The 11615-nt window shown below is 38.5% G+C and overlaps 1 long non-coding RNA gene across 1 annotated transcript; it reads left to right on the top strand.

The window, feature by feature from the left end:
- LOC109950565 lies at positions 5096-8356 on the top strand. The gene is made up of 2 exons (XR_002272806.1): positions 5096-7652; positions 7812-8356. It is a non-coding gene; the product is annotated as an uncharacterized LOC109950565 (long non-coding RNA).

The following is an 11615-nucleotide window of genomic DNA, read 5'->3' as shown; positions in this document are numbered from 1 at the left end:
GGCAATAAATATAATGTCGCATACTCTAATTGCAATAACAGACTAGTCAGTTGGTAATAGCATTATGAAAATGCAAAAAGGTTGCCAATTGTACGCTAAGTTACGTACACCAACTGCTAAAAACCCCTTACAATTTGGTAATTACACGCCTAAATACCATATCAAACTTCAATATAATACAACAATTCCGATGACCATGAACTCAATGTTAGAGCTCATAATATCATTACAATTAAGAAATTCTACCTAATGCTTTTCAAATGAGTCACAAAAATTTCAACATCAACAATATGCCTAACATGAAAAAAAAAATATATATATATACTAAAATTAATCATATTGGGTGTTTTGTCTGTCAAAAAAAAAAAAAAAACCAAATCACAATGGGTTTCTTTTCAGCCAAAAAAAAACTTACATCCACATCTCGACCACAATGCCAAGCTAAATAAAAAAACAGATAGTACAAAAAGAATAGTATGACTGAAAAAGAAAATTAAAGCTTCGTAAACAAAAGGTGCAAAGAAATAATTAAATTGCTAAATAATTATATAAAGCAACAAACTGAAATCTCACATCCAATACAAATAAATATTCAGCACTACAAAAATGTTAATAACATAGGGAAATAAACCAAATGATCTAATATCCAGTAAGTCACTTGGAAGCTCGACTTTCCTTGATGAGCCTAAGATTGCCTTTTTGGTATGAGCCACAGTAATCACATCAAGTTGCTAAAATGTAAATGTATGAATTAAAGAGTTAATTAATGCACATGGAACTAAGACTAAGCAGAATTCAGATAATAGATGATGCCTTAAATAATCTCTAATGTTTAATAACATATATAATGATGAAAATTTAAAACTCACATACATGAAGGGTAGACAATCCTAGGATAGTAAGCATGAGAGAGGAGGTAATAAACAGGGCTTCCTATGTAGATGCACACATGATGAATGAAAATCAAGCAATTCATAGAAAATTACAGCACTCTTTCTGCAGGACAACACCAAGTGAACATCCAATTGTCAGTTAGTAAGAGAAAGCACAAGGTCAGCAAAAAATTAGAGAGACTAAAAGGAAACTAAAGAAACTAACAGAGGCTTTTATTGTTTGGTTGTTAGGTAGCTTTCATTAAAACTCCAAAAAAGAGGCAACCTTCATAACAAGCTTCCAAAGATGATATTCATAAATCAATGGGGCTACAGGAGGATGAGAAATCCTCACACCCCCCATCCCACACGACCAAAACTACAAACAAAAGCAAAAAACCACATAAAAAAGAAGAATCCGGGCTAAACAAAGCAACACTCCAGAGCCCAGGAAAAAGAAAAAGAAAAAAAAGAGACTAGAATGACATCATAGCACATTCAGGAATCCGAATATGAAAATAAGATGCAACTTGTAAACACAAGAACCAACTCAGAAAAATAAAAAAAAAATCAATTGGAAAAGAAAAAAAAAACCAAAAAATGATGAATGCAGCAGTAAACTCAAAATTAAACTAACATTACCAAATCTACATCTAGTTCAACACTAATATGAAATCCTCACCTTGTCTCCAATTTAATGGTTCAAATACAAATTAAAAAGTTGAAAACCTGCAGAGACCATAGCCCAATATCAAAACCTAAAACTTACAATATAAATTAGAAAACTCAAACCTTGAATCATTAAAATTATCTTGGGAGATAGACGGCAGGGATCGAGCTAAATGGGGGTTTCAATTGGGGCTGAGATTTTTGGTATGGGTTTGGTTTTGAAACGAAGCCTGGGAAGGAGATTGAGAGACCATGAGATATAGAGATGAGAGAGACAATTAGGGAGAAGAAAGACAGAGATACCTGAGAGGAGAGGAGTTGTGTTCGTCGCGCTGTCTCGTCGTCACAACAGGAGGAGAGGAGCGATTTTGGAAGGAGTCGAACTGGAAGAGAGAGAAAAGAGAAACCCAATGCTACTGAAGGAGAGTTTTTGTTTTTGTTTTCTTTTTACCTACAACAACCGATTTATCCAGTAACTAACTCAACGGTGTGGATAACTCCACATCACCAACTACTCATCCAATGGTCTGTAACAATGGGCGCATCCATGCGCCAAGCCCACTGTAGAATTTTCCTTAAAACCTGTTACAACTAAGTTTTTGACTTTGGGCTCTTTGGAATGACGATGGATTAAAGATTGATGGGGTTAGTACAGTTGACCAAGTGATCAATGTTTGTATCTCATTGCCTGGGAAACAAGCTTGGATGCTCTCTGTTATGTATGCTAGCCCTCCTATCCTATTGTATTAGAAGTTGCCCACCTGATATCTGGATAATGTCGTTCTCTCCGACCCGTTATCAGCAATTTCTGGATCACATTGCACTCTCCGATCATTTGTCGCCTTGGTAAGGTGGAGTAGGCCTCATCAAAATTGAAAGGTTCAAAAGCTTGGATTGCTAAGAATGCTATGATACATTTTTTATCCATAAATTGTACACCGTATAGTAATAACATAGGCAGCAATTCACTCGAATAGCAAGGATTAAATCGATAGGAAAATGAAGAATCCATGAGAAGAGCGTTCTTTTTTCGGGTACTTGGAAAATGATTTCCAAGCAATCAAGCATACCTTCCAATACATAAATATAGAAAAGCCTCTTCCCTGTTTTCATAAGCCTCCACATTATTCGCAAAAAGAAAAGGGTTAACTGTTGTTGGAGTCTTTTTCCATCGGAAGGCTCATTCGGGCTTGTTGATTCTTGAGCTGCCATGGAGTGATGAATCAAGCCTTCGTTGCCTCTTTTTCTAAGTTAGTGAGAACTAGGCCCAAAGTATCCTGATGGAGAAACAAGTCCCAGGGATACTTTGTTCTTCTTCCAGCGACTACGTGTTTTGTGTTGATGTTTCCGGCAACTTGAAGAAGAGTTGAAGATGGTGCATTGATATTGCACAGGCTTGGCATGAGAGTTTGCTTTGGTGAATCAAGATACTACTAGGCTTGGCATGAGAGCTTGGAGTGTAGGAGCTAAAGACCCATAAGTTTAGCAAATGAGAATGCATGTGCTTGGCTTGATGTTACATATGCTTGAGTTTGGGTGTTGATAATTTGCTGTTTGTGGCTATGACTATGGGCATTTAAGAGTTTCAAGAGAAGGAGGATGAGAGGAAAAGCTTGAGGTTTGAAGGCTATGGTGTTTATAGCTTGGAATGAAAAAAAAGCTTGGAGTTATGCTTGGTAAGGCTTTATGGAGAAGCTGATGGATTTCAAGGGTGAGAAAGTAGAGGACATGGTTATGATGGCTGAGGAATGGCTAGGATGGCCGCTGGAATGCTTGCAGCAGCCGAATGGAGGCAGGAAAGTGGTCGATAGTTGCTGGTATGCTTAAGCAAACAAGAGATGTTGGTCGATGGTTGCTGGGATGCTTCCAGCAGCCCAACGATGGAGGTTGATGGCTCAAGAATAATTGTGAAGGTGAAGGCTCTCTTTGGTTTCCAATAGGTAAAAGGAAGTGTTGGATGTCTATTTTCAATAGGTAAAAAGGGGCATTGAGACATTCTTATTTCCAGTAGGTGAAGCTAGGCATTGAAAAATAACTATTTCATATGGGTAAAAGGAAGTGTTGGAATTGACTTGTTTCCAGCGGGTGAAAGGAAGCATTAGGATATTCTTATTTCCAGCGGGTAAAGCTAGGCATTGGAAAATGACTATTTCCTATGGGTAAAAAGAAATGCTTGAAAAATATCTCATTTGCACACCCACATTGGAGAACTCCAAGTAATGGGCTTGGACTTTGGTGCTCCTAAGTAGCTAGCCCAAAGTCTCCATTATCCAAGAGTTTCCATAGGCCTTGTGGACCTCCGTAACCTTCCACACAACAATCCTTCATGCAAGCCCTGTAAACCACATGACTTGGGTTCATGTGAGCTTGGTAGGTAATTGAAATATGAAAAATGTATTATTGGCTTGGCATGGCATGCACACTTTCTATATTTATTTAATGAATTAATTCCCAAAATATAGCTCGGATTAACGCATGACCAACATTGTATGTTATATTTGGCTTTAAATATCTTTGGGCTTCTCGTGACTTTTTTGGGCCTCAACATTAGCCCCCTTGATTACTGGGGCCATGAAGTGGCAGCGAGATAAGCAAAATAATCAATTTCAACCCAAAATAATTGGCAGTGGCATGGCATGACTGGTTCTTCAATATGCATGAAATATCCATGCTTGCTTGATTAGCCGTAGTCGTTTTGTTTTTCTTGGCATGAAGATTAGCATGGTTTTAGCAACTGTTAGCTTGGTTATATATATATTTATTTATTTATTTATATGTAACAATGAGCAACTCACGGATAACTAGTTAAGAGTCTTCAAAATCACAGCCAGGTCTTTTCCGGGAAGGTTGGAGGGGTCGCAATGATCCCGCTTAATACCCAATCTTCTTAGACACCTAAGGTGTTGCCTTGAAGAACTTTCCTATACACTGTAATATTGGAGTTTACTTACTGGGGTTACCAAAAGTTGGCTTATTTTGCGGCATGACATAAGAGATAAGGCTTGGTTGAATTTTAACCCAAAATAAGTTAGCTTGCATGATTGATGTGCTTGAGTGACTAGTGACTCTTGATTTGGTATGGTTGCAGTTTGCAAGAGTTGTATTAGTTTTGTATGCTTGATATTGGCTTGCATGCTTGGTTTTGACGTGTATATTTAGTATTGGCATGTATGCTTGATGGTGACATGTATTCTTAGTATTTGATTTGGATGCTTGGCATTGGCATGTACGCTTGATTTTGGGCTTGTATGCTTGGTATTGGCTTGTACGCTTGGCTTTGGCTTGTATGCTTGGTATTGGCTTGGATGCTTGGCATTGGTGTATACACTTGGCATTGGCATGTATGATTGGTATTGGCTTGTACGCTTGGCTTTGGCTTGTATGCTTGGTATTGGCTTGGATGCTTGGCATTGGCGTGTATGCTTGGCATTGGCCTGTATGCTTGGCATTGACATGTACGCTTGGAATTGGTCTGTATGCTTGGTATTGGCTTGTACACTAAGCTTTGGCTTGTATGCTTGGTATTGGCTAAAGTGACATGGCTTAAAAGTGTTTGGGTTTTGGCATTTATGTAGGGGCTTTTTTATTCCAGCAGCTACAGATGAGCCTGGCCTGCTGTGAAAAGCAAGGGGGTGGAGTTGCTTCTGTGTTTGAGTTTAAGCATTAGGCCCCAAGGGTGCTTCGAAAGGTTCATGGAGCCTTAGGAAACATCTTGGTTTCCTTTTCCAACAAAACCAACAGTTGCTGACAGATGAATATCTTGGCTTGGCTTGAGAAGTTCGTGGCATGGAAGCTGAGCATTTATGAGTTTAACATTAGAGAGAAAGAGGGCTTATATTTCCCATGAGAAACAGGGGTTCAAAGTAAGGGGAGAGGGAATTTTGAGAGACAGAAAAGAGGAAAAGATGAGGGTGGAAGAATGAGTGGTTTTAGCAAATTTTCGGCAGCTTGACAAAAGCTTTGTCAGGCTTTTGCATGCTTTGCCAGAAGAGAAAAGGGGAAGGAAGAGCTCAAAATTGAAGAGTTCCAATAGTGAGAGGGGATGCTTGCTCTCTCTGAATGGTTATGGATGTAAAGAATTTCTCAACCCTTAAGTGCATGCTAGCCATCATGAAAACATTTGATTTGCATGAGCTCGTAGCATGACCTTCTTGGTATTTGATTGAATCATGGTGCAACAAACTTGGGGCATCATTTTGCTGCAATGGTGACCATTTGGCATGATGGCGCATGGCTTCTTCTCCCTACAACTCTTTCTTCTCTTTTCAAGATTCAAACCCGTGGGTACTGTGCATCAGTATATAAGTCATATTTTGGAAGCTCGGATCAGAAAAGTTCCTTGATGAAAGTTGTTCATCTGCTCAAGTACTATAGACTGTAAAATTTGTAGAATTTGTAGAATTTTTCTGATGCCTAAAAGTTGGTCTGTAGCTTCAGTGTTCATCCATGGCTGGTGAGTTTCTTCAGATTTTGTTTCTACATGTGTTTTTAATTTTTGATACTTGGATGATTGCACTTGCTTCACAAAATATGCTCGAAATTATGTTGTTTATAACATATCCAAAATTGAAGATTATCCAACAATTGTAGTGTTCTCTGCCTTCATTTTTCTGAAGCATGTTCTTGAATTGATGTTGATGCCTTTGCTGCTTGCTTGTTTTCTATGCTTGAATGCTTGAGCTCCTCTGTATTTCCCAGAATTTGTGAACTAGAAGTCAAATTCTGAGGTTGAGCTTCTGGTTTAGGATTCTAGCTTGGTGATAAACAAGAGTCATACAAGCTCACTTGGGTAATGCATGCCAAGTGTTTGTCAAAATATCTCAAAGTAGCTTGTGGGCTGTTCTTTGAACTTTCGAAATGTTTTTCTTGGAATCTGAGTTGGACATGAAAACAGACTTCTCAATGGCTGTGTTGGAACTGGTCTTGTGCCATTTGAAGGAAAAATGAATTTTTGGTGCAATTTCAAAGGGCTAAGCTGCTGGAATTTTCTAGTTTCTGTCGCATAGCATGTTTTGAGAATCTGTTTGACATGCTTCCCTAGCTCTAAATGCAAAGAAATTTTAGAAAAGTGAAGCTTGATATATCTAGTTCTAATCTGGTAAGTTTGAGATCTGTTGGTTGTAAGCTTGATTTCTAGTGATTTTCCAAAGGTGGAATGTTCTAGCTAGAATAGTTGGAAAGCTTGTGTATAAGTTTTGCTTGGCATGTTGCTTTTGTTTGAGAATTTAGCATATCCTTTCTATTGGCATTGAGTGCTGATCTGGGCATTGCTAGAGCATGATCTTGATCAATATTGTCGTGAGAGCATGATTTTGTATGGTATTGTCGCAAGAGCATGGGTTCTTCAATTTGCTTAAAATGCCTGAATTGCTTGGAATGCATGAATGAAATGAAATTTCTTGGCATGTGGATTGATTTTATGCCATGTGAATTCATCAAATGTTTGGTTGATGAGTTTGCTTGCTGCTTATGCATCATTTTTCTACTTTGCAGGAGTTTTTTTTTTTTTTTTTTTGGGGAAGAAAATGAGAGCAATGATGCAAGTCCAGGTGCTCAGACAATCATCTTTATAAAAACGAGCATCTCAAGTTTGCCTGAGAAGAATGATGACGATGAGGAGGCTATGACTTACAAGGGAAATGATAGATTTGAATGATAAGAAAATATGAGGAATTGGATGAGGAGCGATATTTGTTGGATGTTGCAGGTGAAGAATAGATGAATGTAGGAAAATATTCTTCTGGCATCTTTTCTTTTTCACGAGTACCTTACCAGCATCTGTATCTTTTTCAGACATGAAGCACAGACACTAGCAGGAAGTTTGAAATCGGGTATGTGCTAAAAGGAAGTTTGAAATTGGGCATGTGCTGGAAGGAAGTTTGAAATCTGGCTTGTGCTGGAAGGATGTTTGAAATAGGGCATGTGCTGGAAGGATGTTTGGAATAAGGCAAGTGCTGGAAATTCTTTGCTTGTGGTGCTAGAAGAATGTAACTTGGCTTGGAATGATATAGCTTAGACTTGCTCTCAGGATGTAGATAATGTAATCAAGATTTAGCTTGGTTTGGCATGAGAATGGAATAAAGTTGAGTCATATAATTCCTAGGAATCAAGGTATAGCCTGGTATGACATGAGAAAATTTGAAGTTCCCTAAAATTTATGTGCTAGATGCTTGACTTGTGCTTGAGTTGGTTTTTTTCTTTTCTTTTCATGTAAATTTGGCTTCATTGATTTGCTTGCCATGTTGTAATTTCCTTCTTGGCATGTTGCAGAGGTCCTGTTTGATCACTTACAGCACTTGATTGCATGAGTCTGAGTGGTAGCAGGTTTTAACATGGGTAAGCCCCTAAGAGGTTGAGGTCTCGAAAAGGCATAATATTTGGCAATGAATTGCATAATAGATTTTTGACAAAGGTTAGGTGTGCTGATTACTAGTGGAAACTCAGATGTAGATGGCTTGTTGAGTTGGCAGTACTTGGCTTATTTCAAAAAGGGGAAATAGAAAACTGTTTGTCACCACAATGCATGATTGTCTAGGCTTGTTGTAATCAAAGAGATGATTTATACTATATGGCAGAAAAGGTGGGTGGGTTTGCTTATTTGGATGGCATGGTGTCCTTCTCCAAGTCAGCTTGTTGGGGTCAACAATTGGTTGCAGAGTTGGGTTATGCACTTTTTGGCTTACTCGAGGTCGAGAAACAGAGTAAAGGCCTGCTTGTTTTTTTGTTTTTTTTGTTTGGTTTGGTTTCTTCTTGCAATTTGCTTCAAACAAACAATTTGCTTTCCTCCATGAGAAAAACTGAAATTTACAGCAGCTTCTGGATTCTTGTCTCTCTCTTTTGCTTGGCATGAAGCCCCCAAGTCATTTGATGTTTGCATGTGCTGTTTGCAATGATGGATTCACCTAAGCCCCCATAGGCCTTTCGCAATATGTTTTGTCTGAGAATGTATATCTACAACATAAGAGAAAATATTAAAAATATTTGTGCATCCCTTTTTTTTTAAAAGAACAACAGAACAAAGCAAAATCAAAGAGAATGCTCTTATCTTTAAATTTTGTTGTAGTGTGCGTGAATACTAATTTTAAAGCTTGTGATCTTTTAGGAGCCACTACAAGACTAATGTCCTAGTCCCCAACAGAGTTGCCATTTATGTTGGGGTCTTTTTCAATCGGAAGGCTCATTCGGGCTTGTTAATTCTTGGACCACCATAGAGTGATGAACTAAGCCTTCGTTGCCCCTTTTTTTTGAGTTAGCGAGAACTAGACCTAAAGTATCCCGAGGGAGAAGCAAGTCCCAGGGGAGTACTTTGTTTTTCTTCTAGCAGCTGCGTGTTTTGTGCTGTTGTTTCCGGCAACTTGACGAAGAGTTGAACATGGTGCATTAATGTTGCACAGGCTTGGCATGAGAGTTTGCTTTGGTGAATCAAGATACTACTAGGCTTGGCATGAGAGCTTGGAGTTAGGAGCTAAAGACCCATAAGTTTAGCAAATCAAAATGCATGTGCTTGGCTTGGTGTTAGATATGCTTGAGTTTGGGTGTTGATAATCTACTGTTTGTGGCTATGGCTATGGAGATTTAAGAGTTTCAAGAGAATGAGGATGGGATGAAAAGCTTGAGGTTTGAAGGGTATGGTGTTTATAGCTTGGAATGATGGAAAAGCTTGGAGTTATGCTTGGTGAGGCTTTATGGAGAAGATGATGGATTTCAAGGGTGAGAAAGTAGAAGACATAGTTGTGATGGCTGAGGAATGGCTAGGATGGCCCTGGAATACTTGCAGCAGCCGAAGGGAGGAAGGAAAGTGGTCTAATAGTTGCTGATATGCTTGAGCAACCAAGAGATGTTGGTCAATGGTTGCTGGGATGCTTCCAGCAGCTCAACGATGGAGGTTGATGGCTCAGGAACGACTGTGATGGCTACTGGAATGCTTGCAGCAGCTGAAGGAAAGTGAGTTCTCATGGTTGCTGAGAAGCTTGCAGCAACCAAGAGGGTTTGGTTTTGGCTGAGCAATGCCCCTCCCAATTTATAGAAGGTGAAGGCTCTCTTTGATTTCCAATAGGTAAAAGAAAGTGTTGGAGCTAATCTATTTCCAACAAGTAAAAAGGGGCATTGAGACATTCTTATTTCTAGTAGGTAAAGTTAGGCATTGGAAAATGACTATTTTCTATGGGTAAAAGGAAGTTTGGAATTGGCTTGTTTCCAGCCGGTGAAAAGGAGCATTGGGACATTCTTATTTCCATAGGCTAAAGCTAGGCATTGGAAAATGACTATTTCCTATGGGTAAAAAGAAGTGCTTGAAAAATATCTCATTTGCTCACCCACATTGGAGAACTCCAAGTAATGGGCTTGGACTTTGGTGCTCCCAAGTAGCTAGCCCAAAGTCTTTATTATCCAAGAGTTTTGTGGGCCTTGTAGACTTCTGTAACCTTCCACACCACAATCTTTTGTGCAAGCCCCGTAAACCACATGACTTGGGTTCATGTGAGCTTAGTAGGTGATTGACATATGAAAAATGTACTATTGGCATGGCATGCACACTATTTCTATATTTATTTAATGAATTAATTCCCAAAATACAGCTTGGATTAACGTATGACCAACATTGTATGTTATATTTGGCTTTAAATGTCTTTGGGCTTCTCGTGACTTTTTTGGGCCTCAAAAACTGTTAATCTACCCTCTGAACTTGTACGCTACTTTCAATTTGCACCATAACTTTTTTTTTTCTTGGAAAATTAAGGATACGAATTATTTTTTACCGCCAATTGCCCCTTATCTTCTAAATCAACTCTTTGACATCCAATAGTCCATCAAATTGTCACTGTTCAGGTAGTTTCGTCTCTCCGCCCTAATAACTCCACAAATTATCCCAACCATCACCCTACTAACCACAATGTGACGTATTCAGATCAACTTCTACATCAACTTGGTGTAAATTTCGGTGAAGCGAACCATCAAAGTGAAATGTAGGTGTAGATGCAAATGCTTGACTCTCTAACAGGGGGGGTTCTGGCTTATGTGAGAGGTACAAATTCTAAACCCTAGATGACGGAATTTGTTGCACAAACTCAAGTACATGGCCATTTGTTTCTAGTGGAAGAAAAGCCTTTATTGTGCTTCTATAGTGAAAATACGTTTTAAATTCGTTGTATCCGAGTGATGTAGCAATGTCATACATGTTCAACATTGAAAAATGATCCCAACATAGTTATCTATCCATTAAACCCTACCACCCAAATATTTCCCCTTTAAAAAATTCCCTCTATGGTGAATCTCCATAGTGAAGTTATCTGGATTAGCTACAAAGGTAGAAATAAAATGTATATATAAACAACACTTAATGTCATCAACAACTTACATTTACAACCATAACAACACATTTACTTTTGACATAACAAAAACTTGCTCACATCAGACAAAACCAAAAGTTATAGACCAATCACAGACAAATCACATGCACTACCCTTGGGACCACAAATATATTTCCTTTTCATAAAGGAATATCATCCAAACCAAAAATGAAGAATTTCAGCCAAACTACTTTACAGAAGGGAGATAAGAAACACTATTCTACAGACATCACTGGGCCACAATGATTCGAAAAGAGAAAAAAGAAGATTTGCTGTACTTTGGAGGACAACCACTGCTACGCATAATCGGAGCCATATTTCATCAAATCCACAAAGCTCGTATTCAAGAATCTCACCGATTTGAAACCCTCAAGTCTTCAAATCATCTATTCAGTGTTGAATCGTCGAATCTCCTCTTTCCCAAAACAAACCTTACTTTAGTAATAGTTGGGCGAATTGACCCTTCAATGACTTGTTTTTCTTATTTCTTTTTAAATCGGCAATTTGTGTAATTGGAAAGGGGGCTAAGTAGAGTTATTAGGGTGGAGAGACAAAACTACCCTTGAACAATGACAATTTGACAAACTATTGGATGTCAAAAAGTTAATTTAGACGCTAAGGGGGAATTGGAGATAAAAAATAATTCGTATACTTAATTTTCCAGAGTGCAAATTGAAAGTAGCGTACACGTTCAGGAGGTAGATTCACAGTTAACCCAAAAGAAAAA

The sequence above is a fragment of the Prunus persica genome, chromosome G8 (genome assembly GCF_000346465.2).
Source record: "Prunus persica cultivar Lovell chromosome G8, Prunus_persica_NCBIv2, whole genome shotgun sequence".
In the NCBI taxonomy this organism is placed as follows: Eukaryota; Viridiplantae; Streptophyta; class Magnoliopsida; order Rosales; family Rosaceae; genus Prunus; species Prunus persica.
The sequence above is the reverse complement of the archived record's forward strand: the minus strand, read 5'-3'. Positions and strand labels throughout refer to the sequence as shown.